This window comes from Saccostrea echinata, unplaced genomic scaffold (assembly GCF_033153115.1).
Source record: "Saccostrea echinata isolate AGI-Se365-2 ecotype Australia unplaced genomic scaffold, CSIRO_AGI_Sech_v1 ptg000029l, whole genome shotgun sequence".
NCBI classification, from domain to species: Eukaryota; Metazoa; Mollusca; class Bivalvia; order Ostreida; family Ostreidae; genus Saccostrea; species Saccostrea echinata.
This window is the reverse complement of record NW_026889778.1, coordinates 15,330,965-15,342,435: the sequence shown is the minus strand read 5'-3', so window position 1 is coordinate 15,342,435 and position 11,471 is coordinate 15,330,965.

Here is an 11,471-nt window from a genome sequence, read left to right as displayed (position 1 = left end):
TCTTAATTACAACTTATTACTGTATCATTTTAGTTACTTACCCAAATTTCTCAACATCCATGGTGTTCAGAGGTCATTTTCTGAAAACTGAAGGGGCATTCCGATGGCATTCGGAACAAATGACGGAAAGCACTTGCTAAGAATTCAAAACATGGTTCATAAATTTACAATATTTTTCCTTTTTAGGTTTTTAACATAAAACATGGAAAACTAAGTTAAAGAAACACTCATTTGAACAAATCAAAAGCGGAAAAAATATATATGCTAGATTTTTTGTTTAATTGCATGTTTTTCATGATCTCCAAAATGCAGAAAAATTATCCTTTGAAATTATACGTAGGTTATAAATTCTTTTCTTTTTTAGGGAAGATGATAGAAATTAGACAACTTTTGAATGTTAAATAACAGAGTTAAAGATAAATAATATTTAATGGCAGACTGTTTATTTATCTATAAAAAGACATTTGCAATACTGATGAGGTCAAAATAATAGGGAGACCGAAAATGGTCGCCTTAATCCAGTGGTCTCCCTAAGCCAGAAAATATATCCTCCTTGGTCTCCTAAAGCCATATGTCATATATATATATATATATATATATATATATATATATATATATATATATATATATATATATATATATATATATATATATATATATATATATATTTCAAATTTGCATTTGAACCTAAGATTTGCTATTTGCAATTTTCAAATAAACCTTCAAAATTGTCGTAAACAACAATTTCCCCCGTTAAAGCATCAATTTTTGCATGAGTTTTGGCCCATAATTTCTTCAGTGCAAGCCTGCTCCTAAATGAAATTAGGGTGAATTCAAAAAAAAAAAATGACCAAAAGCATATTTATCAACCCACACTAAAAATACAGGTAATGAAAATAGATTTCTATGTCTCAGCATATGTCTTTAGATAGTGTCTACCGGTAAATACCTGCCAAATATCTCGTTGATATCTCAACTAACAAGAAAGTTATGCCCAAAAATGATGCTAAAATTGTCAGGAGTGCAACACCTTTTTGTGACATTTTGAAATTTCAATATTTTTTGGAGATCTGTGAAATAAAAAATAATGCTTCATGTTGAAAATAAAGACTTTCCTGATAATATTCAAAGTATTGAGCTTTAAATGTGGACTGTCATAACTTTTGTTTAATGAAGTTATGGTCATGGCTGATGTTTAAAAAAATGTTATACCATGTCAGGAGTGCAACAGAAAAAATTTAGTGTTGCCGAAAAAACATCAATTGTAAAATTCTGATAGAAAATTAAGACAAAAAAGAATTTTGGAAGTGTAAAATAATAACTGATATACATTTTTAAAACTTAAAAATGTTATATAAATCACAAGCAGCATTAATGAGAGTCAAGTATATGTGCATACCCAAAAATGTCAGGAGTGCAACATTTGATGTTTCGCTCCCAAGCATGAAAAAACTATTATCATTATATGATTTTCTGATTTTTATTTTGGAAAATAAAGACACAAAGAACATTTTTACCAAACAGATTTATCAATTACAGGATCTGTCTGTGCTTCAGATCCATATTTCTATGGTCAGGAGTGCAACACATTTTTTTTAAAGATTCAAATTGTTTTAAAATCCTTCCTTTTTCATTTTTTTTTTCAATTCAGATGTGTTTTTATCTTTTGTGATTTTTTTTAATGAACGTTAAAAATAAACACACTAAAACATTGTCATAATATTCAAGTAATTCCTCCTCAACTTCACTGAAACAACAGAACAAGTTCTTATGTAATTTTCACTTCACAATTCTATTTTAAAGGCCCCAATGCTTTTGGCCAGGAGTGCAACAAATATGTTAGAATTATAAATCATCCAATAAGAATAAAAATAACGAAAAAATGATGAGTAGAATTTTTCTGGTAGGTTACTGTGTTTGTCTTCTAAAGGAAAATATGCTTTAAAATATATTTTATTTTCTAAATATACATTTAAGCTAGTTTTTTGGCATGAAATAGGGTATAGTTCCAGATAAAACGTGAATTTTAAATACTTTCATCTGTTTTAATTATGAAGTATTGGACTATAAGTATTGCACAATTTCATTACCACTTGATGTCTCCAACACTTCATGAATTTGTGTGTTCTGTGGTTTTAATTTTAAACTTTACTGCAGTCTGTAGTGCAACAAAACTGCTTCATAATTACCAATGCTTTTTAACTATCTTTCTATCTTTACTAAAAAATATGTTGAAAAAATGCTTGATTTTATTTGATGTTCAAAACACTATGTCTATCAACAAATTACAGAAATTTTTCCAGTCAATTCAGGGAATAGTTTTTATCATTTCACATATATTTTAAATACAATTTATTTATATCACACTTTGCAAATAATCATGTTTTAAGGTCTTCAAAATATGAAAAACCTGCTGTAAATGATGAAAAATATCAACACGACAAATTGATTTACAAAGTAAGAATGGGTTATTGTGTGTTATAATTTTTAAAACAGTGTTAAATAAAATACATATCAGATGTCAGGAGTGCAACACTGAATAATGTTACATAGGGTCATTTCAAAATCTAGTATTTTTTGTAAGAGAACTTGTATATAACAATTCTTTTTTGGCTTAGATTTAAAGAATTGACTTGAACGGACAAAAAAGTTAATTTTGGGGAATTTTATTGTTTCATATTTTTTTTATATTAAAACTTTCAAACCAGAATTGAAAAAATAATGTAAAATAACAATCAAAAAGCCAATTTTTTTGTCACATGTACAAGAGAAGATACTCATTCAAGGTCTAGATTTAATCATTTATACCCCTTTTACCATTTTGAAGCATAAAAAACTATAATTTCTTTTGATTATGTATTTTAGAAAGTCTTTTTAGGTGTAATGATATTTTCTTTTTTCAAAAGAAATTTTACTAATAAAAATTCTGAAACTTTTTTTTATCCAATTGTCTATTCTATTGCCACTTCAGGATTTTAAACTAGAATGCATTTCCAATATGATGATATAAGTGAAAAATATGTTATAAGTAGTTGAATTTTGCCAAAAAATTCAGTTTGGTGGTCATTTTTTTTTTTTATTCACCCATTATGATATTTTGATAGGATATGATCTTAAAATAGTTAAAATAGGATTTTTTAGGGACACCCCTGCCCTGGGGTCGAAAATAACAAAAAAGCTACAAAAAATAAGGAAACCGGTTTTTGACAACCTCGTTTGTATTTATACCCCCATACTAAATAGTTAAAATAGCTCACAAAGTTAGACTGCTGGCATTTGAAGCTGAATCCGCAATAGTTAAGATTTTTGTAAAGACTAAAACCAGTCTTGGACCCATAGGTCTGTGAGCCATTTAAAACGAGAGGGTTCTTTAAAATAAATATACACGTGTTGTTAAATCTGTTGTCTGAATTTTTTGATTAAGTTCTGAGGGAATGTCTGAGGGAACCTAAAACAAATACTAGTGCCTAATGCATTTAGGGTCATAATGGTTAAGATGGTGGTGGTGGTGGGGGGCGGGGAGGGTCTATTCTCATGGGATCAAGTACATGACATTTTTATGCATCATTTACTCTTAATATCATTCCAAATACACATCTGGAGATAAAAAAATGTAGATAACAGCTGTTAAATAACTATCTTTTTGGAAAATAGAATCAGGTTCAATATTTCCATGTCAGAGGTTTTTGAGGGTGTTGGTTGAACATCGTGTGGTGTTTAGTCTGACCAGTCAGGGAGATCTTTGAATGGATTTGAAAACATGGTGACATTTGATGTATTCAACTTCATTTTTCCCTGGAATAAATACATACATGTAAACTAAAAAATAAATTGTTTTCTATGCTACATGTTTCTTGTGAAAACAAATACATACATATAACATCCGTTAATTACAGACCTGTTTACTCTTACGTTTTTGCCTTATTTTGTACGGATTTTGAGTTCAAAATACGTCTCACGTTTTGCTATTATGACAATACGTTTGGATTTTAGCAGTAAGTTTTCGTTATGGTCTGTCTCAGTTTGACACTTTTTAATCGCTAAAAAAGAGGAAGATTTCAAACATTTAAGTAATGTCGGGTTGCCAAAATGTGGTAGTTTAAAAAAATAACAAAAATTTTAATCAGAAAATTAATGTAGTTGTTCTCTAGTAATATATGTAAAATCAATGGAAAGTGAAATCTTACTGGCAAATGCCAAATCTCACTGACAAATCTAATAAAAAATACTGAGAGACAACAAAATGGGTGAACAGGTCTGTAATTACATGGCCGTAGGAACCGGGGGGGGGGGGCACGACCCCCCCCCCCCCCCAATAATTTCGCCGATATACAGTTTACTATAGAAAACATAGCTTTATATGTTTGTGCCCCCTCAATTTTGCTTGTCAAGGAATTTTTGGTAGTTGATAGTGCCCCCTCAACTGAAAATGTATGGCTGTGTCCCCCCTCCCCCAAACTGAAATTGCTTCCTACGGGCCTGAATTAATATAAAAAATAATTAATTCATGTACCTTTAATTAGCATTCAAACCTTGGAATAAATTACCAAAAAATATTTACAATGTAGCAAACATATAAGCAGCTAGAACAATTTAACATCATCTATCGAAAAACTGCTTTCACTCTCACAAAAAATCTGTGTAGATTATAAAATATACTTGATAAAAAATTCTCATTACTTTTGATAGCAGGATCCAACCTTCTTAAATTTCTCAAGGTCAAGGCTTCTGTCTCAACAGCTTAACTTTATTTCTGTCTTTCTGCTTCTGGTATATAGCCTGTATTTTGTAATAAAGATGATGAAAATACAAGAATAAAGGTTTTCTTTAATTTTTCCCTAGCATATTGAACTATATCTTTACTTGGATAATTTATTGGTACTTAATGTAAATGCAACTTTCTTGTATAAATCATATACATTGGGAATATTCACACATCAAAATATTTTATACATTTACAACTGCATTACAAATTTGTTACAAATTCAATGTCAGCACTAGCTTGTACTTTTCAGTGCTTCGGTATGTTTCTGTCTCTACAGTTAAATATTATGATTAAAAAAAAATAATGATTTTTAAGGTAAGAGAAAATGTGTACGAGTACAGTATACTCGAAAGCTCTATAAAATTCTATAAAGTGACACTTTTAAAACACGTAGGTTATCCATTATTTCTATTTCTCCGAATCTCCGCTGACTTAACAGTTTGATATTGATAAAACCACACAATAAATCATTCACAGTCTAATGTAGCTGACGTTTTGTCTAGTATATTCCAACAATCTATTGAAATTCCCATGGGTACCAATTGCGCCCCGTTATTATCAGACCTTTTTTTGTATTCATATGAAGCAGAATTTGTCCAAAATCTTGTACGTGAAAAGAAGAAAACACTTGCTGTGACCTTCAACTCGACATTTAGATATATCGACGACGTATTGTCAATTAACAATGGCTATTTCCATTCTTATGTCGATACGATATATCCTGGTGAACTTGAGATAAAAGATATCACAGAGTCTTACACATCTGTTTCATATTTGGATATTTTACTTGAAAAAGACGTTAATGGTAATCTAACAACCAAGCTTTATGATAAACGTGATGACTTTAACTTTTCAATCGTCAACTTCCCTTACTTATGCAGCAATATACCTTCATCACCTGCATACAGGGTATATATCTCTCAGTTGATTCGATACGCAAGAGCATGCTTTACGTATGTACAATTTCTAAAACGAGATAAACTAGTGACAAATAAGTTGATGAAACAAGAATATCAGCTGTCTCGTTTAAAGTCATCATTTCGTAAGTTCTATGATCGATACAATGACCTTGTCAGCAAATACAATTTAACATTGAGTCAAATGCTGACTGACGTTTTTCATACTAATTAATAGGCCATTATTTACACAATGAATTGTCGACGGATTTTTCCGTTATTTCCTGATCATGACAAGGAGCACACGGCGGGTGTGACCGGTCGGCAGGGGATGCTCACTCCTCCATGGCACCTGATCCCACCTCTGATGTTTGGAGGTCCTTGTTTGCTCTGCTCCTATTTTGTATTGTTTAATGGACTTTTGAGCTTGAATACTGTTCGTTATCTCCATATATTTCATATTTAAGTTCTTCATCATCAAATCATATTTACCATCCAATTTTGAGATACAAATTAACAAATATTTTAAAATACATGCTGTTTATAGAAATCTTTGTACTTGCAAATTATAAGTCTAGGCTAATGCAGGGGTTTCCAAACTATACATATCCATCAATCCTAAACAATGGGAATTTTTAATATGTAAAAGTTCTACGCACCGTATTATTAACGTAAAGATGTGAGGTACATTTTTAATTTACTGAAAAATTCTTGGATATATTCAATGAAATAATGCTTAAATATAAAGAGACAATTAAGCTAATACCTTAGCAGATTAAATTAAATTATGATGAGTATATTATTGTTCGTGTTATCCTTTTTTCTTTTGTTGTGAAAATGGTTATAATTATTTTGAGCAACAAAAATCCGAAACTCTTAGTTCGCATCTTGACAACACATAATGGCTGGGATCTAATGCCGTTAATGAACTTCTTACAGATCATACCCATACAACTGAATAAGATAACCCCTAACTTGGGATTGACCTTGGGAAAAACTACAACATACATCAGATAGAGGTCTTTTCCAAACAATCTTAAATTGGTGTAGTATGTATTCTTGATTTTTAAGAATGCTTTCAACAATCTACAATTTAGCTGTTAGTTTGCCTTTATCGTCTTTAGTCAGTAAAATATCCAAATAAAATATGGAGATAACGAACAGTATTCAGGCTCAAAGTCCATTTAGGCAATACAAAACGGGAGCAGAGCAAACACGGACCTCCAGAAACATGAGAGGTGGGATCAGGTGCCATGGAGGAGTGAACATACTCTGCCGACCGATCACACTCGCCGTGTGCTCCTTATTAGGATCAGAAAAAGGAAAAAAAATCCTTAGACAATTCTGTGTGTAAATAATGACCTAACAATTAGTATGAAAAACGTCCGTCAGCAATTGACTTAATGATAGGTTGTTTTTGCTGACAAGGTCTTTGTATCGACCATAAAGCTTGCGAAATTATGACATCAAACGAGACTGTTGATATCCTTGTTTCATCAATTTGTCAATAGCTTGCCTTTTTAGAAATTGCTCATACGTAGGGCATGCTCTTGCGTATTGAATCAACTCGAAACAAACCCCCATATGCGGGTGATAAGGGTATATTGCTACATAAGTAAGGGAAGTTGACGATTGAAAAGTTAAAGTCATCACGTTTATCATAAAGCTTGGTTGTTAGGTATCATGTACCATTATAGTCCTTTTCTAATAAAATATACAAATATGAAACAGATGTGTCAGACTCTGTGATATCTTATTTCAAGCTCACTGGGATAAATTAAGTCGACATAAAAATGGAAATAACTACTGTTAATTGATAATATGTCGTCGATATATCTAAATGTCCAGTTGAAGGCAACAGAAATTGTATTGCTTCATATAATTATATAAATACAAAAATAGGTCTGCTAATAACATGTCGCATTGGTTCCCATGGGAATTCCAACAGATTGTTGAAAGACCTCATCTCCAAAAACTACATAGATATTGTCAATCAGAAACTCAAACATCTTTTTAATACCAACTTCAGAGTATTTGTGTGTAATGTACAATCAGAATGCTTTTTTAATAAAATGATTTAGCAAATGACCAATGACAAGGTAAGTGTATTTATGAGAGTTCCATTTTTATTGAAAAAAGCAGATGTCTTTGATATGAAACAGATGTTGTAGATATAAAATGAGAGAAAAATGTTATTTATAAAGATATCTTTTTGAAATTTCTATCTTGTATTCAAAAAATGTCTATTATGATGCATACCGATCTTCTACTTTATATTCGTGGAACAAAAGACATTGAAATTATTCCCTTTTTGAGATAATCCCACTTTGAAATTTCAAGGAATCAGTATTTTATGCCCTGTTTACAAATGTACCGTTTATTTTTTTTTTTTTTAAATTGACCACTTTTCATTAATTTCATCTTTTTCACAATACTAGTATAAATGCACCTATGTTCTCTTAATTTTTTTTTTTTACTAATATCAGTTTATGTATTATTTTTTCACAATTCCTTTAGATCAATACACTTTGATACATGTATATTTAATTAAAAAATATATATACATACAATAAATCATACGATAATGCATTGTATTAATTACCATATAATTTGAAATCTTATCAAATGAATTAACATTTCAAAATATGCGTGGTTTGGACGAAATCTTATACTCGTTTATTTAGTTCACTCGAATACAGGTTTTTCCATAGACATTTGTACTTATTTATCAATCCTAAAAAAATGGAAATTTTAGCAAAAGTTCTGCGCACCGTATTGGTAATTAAAAGAAGTGACGTGCTTTACCTTTGATTACCGAAAATTGCTTGGATTTACACAACAAAAAATGATTTCTATATAAAAAGAAAAAAAATATACTGTGGCAGATTAATTTCATTCATGATATGTATATTATTTTTTAGTGTTAACCATTTTCTTTTGTGGAGATGCTAGTATAGAAACTGCTTGCAGAAATGTCGCGCAACAAAAACCTGTCACTCTTGGTTTATATCTTAACAACACTCAATGGCCTGGATCAAATGCCGTTAATGGACTGCTTTAAATTCAGATCATGCCCATACAGCGGATGAAAAAAATCCCTTTCTATGGATTGATCTTGGGAAGATTTACAACATATTTCAAAAAGAGGGGTTTTTTTTCTAGACAATCTTGTTGCGGTATTTATTACATTTTCAACAGTGAAATACTGTAATTTATCTATTGAATAAAAGTGATATTCTGACACAGTGTGGAAGGGTATCAAAATGGTATTCTCACAGTGTGAGAATATCAGAAATGCGCAAAAACTTACGATTTTCCTTCCCTTCACGAAGAGTGTTTTTAACAAAATCCCTAGCCTGTTATATAATAAGAGATAATGAGCCATCCTGACAGAGACCAATAGTTATACTGCCAAAATTTTTCCAAATATGTCGTTAAAACTCCATGTTTACAACGTTTTTCAATCTCGCAATCACTTAGCTATGACGTTTCAACCGCTCAACTATGACGTCACAGCCTAAACTTGTATGACACGTGTGTTACGAAAGGACAGAGGCAAAGGGAAAATCTAAGAAAGCGTAATAAACAGAAAATTCGATGTTTTGTAGATGAATATGGAATTTATTTCACTCGTGAGACAGAATTTTTTGATATTTTCACTCGTGCTTCCGCACTCGTGAAAATATAAAAAAAATCCTGTCCCACTCTTGAAATAAATTTCATATTCATCCACGAAACATTGAATATCCACAATGTATTCTTAATTTTTTTTTATCGAGTTTAAAGTACGTAAAGAAAAAGTAATTGGGACTTCAAATTCACCTTTCCATATCCGTTATATTGTATTGGATATCAGGGTTTGAGATAACGATGTTCGACTGTACATATTATTACATTGTAAAAGTAAAAGAAAAATCTTATTGATCTATTCCTCTTCTGTAGATAAGAATAAAAGAATAACGAATTTTCTGAACGTTTATGCATTATGAATCACCATTCAAATTTCAATGAAGCATTTTCTTTTAGAAAAAAACATTTAGTATTTTTCCTATCCTTTTATAGTGAACAAATGATAGGCAATCTCTTTGGTACATGAAAAATTGTGTTCCAAGAACCTTTAAAATGATTTATCTAATCATGTTTTGCATGTGTGAATCATTTATTTTAATTCCCAATCTTTTTTATCGTAGGAAAAAAGTTTCGAATAAAAATAGCTAAATATATAAACTTAGCAAATCTTACTCAATTAAGCTTTCTTCAGACATACTGAAAAGAAATATTAAAAAATAGAATCTATTTCAATGAGGTGAATTATGTCCACTAGGAAATATGTCCCATTACTTTAGGTTTTGTTGTACTCCTGACAATTTGACCCTTTCTTGGCATTACTAGTGAAAAGATATCTGAAGTGTTATTGTCTGTATATAAGCACTATTAACAAATAATGCATTAAAATGCCTGGAAACATTCAAATTTGTCCATATATAATGGAAATTTTACTACCCAGTGAGTTGACATAATGTTTCATATTAAACACTTCTTTAGTTTTGTATTAGGCAAACAACTTCATGATTTTGTTGTAAAAGTTGGCAAGGACCTAAACGTCACGACTGTTTGTGGTCATTACACTGTATACTGGATTTGCGAAGGACGCGGAGCAGATCGCAGTGTTTTGTCCATAAGGTACAAAAGGACGCTATGTCCAGGTTCAAATTATTGCAGGATTCAATAACGTTCTGACACCAGCAGAAGTTATTGTATGGGGAAAGTGAGAGACTGAATAAAAAATAATAAATGAGGATTTCCTTTCTTGTTTCTTTCTACTTACTTTGGACAGCGAGCTAATATTGTGGGTCAATAGTATTTCGCTTGTTTTAAAAAAAAGTTTGCTACTCTCTAATTTTGTTTACAATTTAAATTATAAAAGCAATCACATTAATAACATAGGCACGTAGTAGCGGGGAAGGGGTGCCCCTCCAATTTTTTAAGATAAAATGTTTTCCTGTTAATTTACCACGTGTATGAAAATGATCATTAAATTGCGGGTTGCCTACATGCACTGTCTTTCACATAGATGGCAGCCGCAAAGGTAGCTCAATTGGTAGAGCGCTCGGAAGGCCACAAGTTCAAGTTTCGATTGCGACAGTCTTAAGTCGATAAAAAAAAAAATAGTTAGCAACCGTTCCTTCACTGCGCGCTTTGAAGTGAAAGTGAAGGTCTTTTGGATGAGACCATTAAAACAGACGCACCGTGCCACGGTAGACGTTTGCACAATAAGGATCCCTCACTGCTCAATGGCCCTAATCACCGAATAAAGGTAAATTTGAAGCCCTTTATCGGTATACGGTGATGTCTATAAGAGTGAAAATTTTGAGGAATGAGATATGAAACAATAAACAATCAATCAATCGATCAACCAGATGGGTATATTATTATAATGAAAACTAAAACACAGATTTTGCCCCTATGCGGTGTTACCTTGACAACCCTGATATATTTTTTAGCATATTAACGTAACGTCAACTATTTTTATAGTAACCCTATATTGGAAATTAAATTAATTGGTCATGTCATTTATATATTATATAAATATTGCATGTAGTTGAGTGTAACATTGAAAATTTTCACCCCAAGAAAACCATTGTCAACCGAGGCGCAGCCGAGGTTGACAATGGTTTTCGAGGGGTGAAAATTTTCAATGTTACACTCAACTACATGCAATATTTATTATATTATACTGAATGTTTTATATAAATACATATAACAGTGAACCTTGCGCGCATAAATTCTGCGCAGTCGCTATTTTTTGG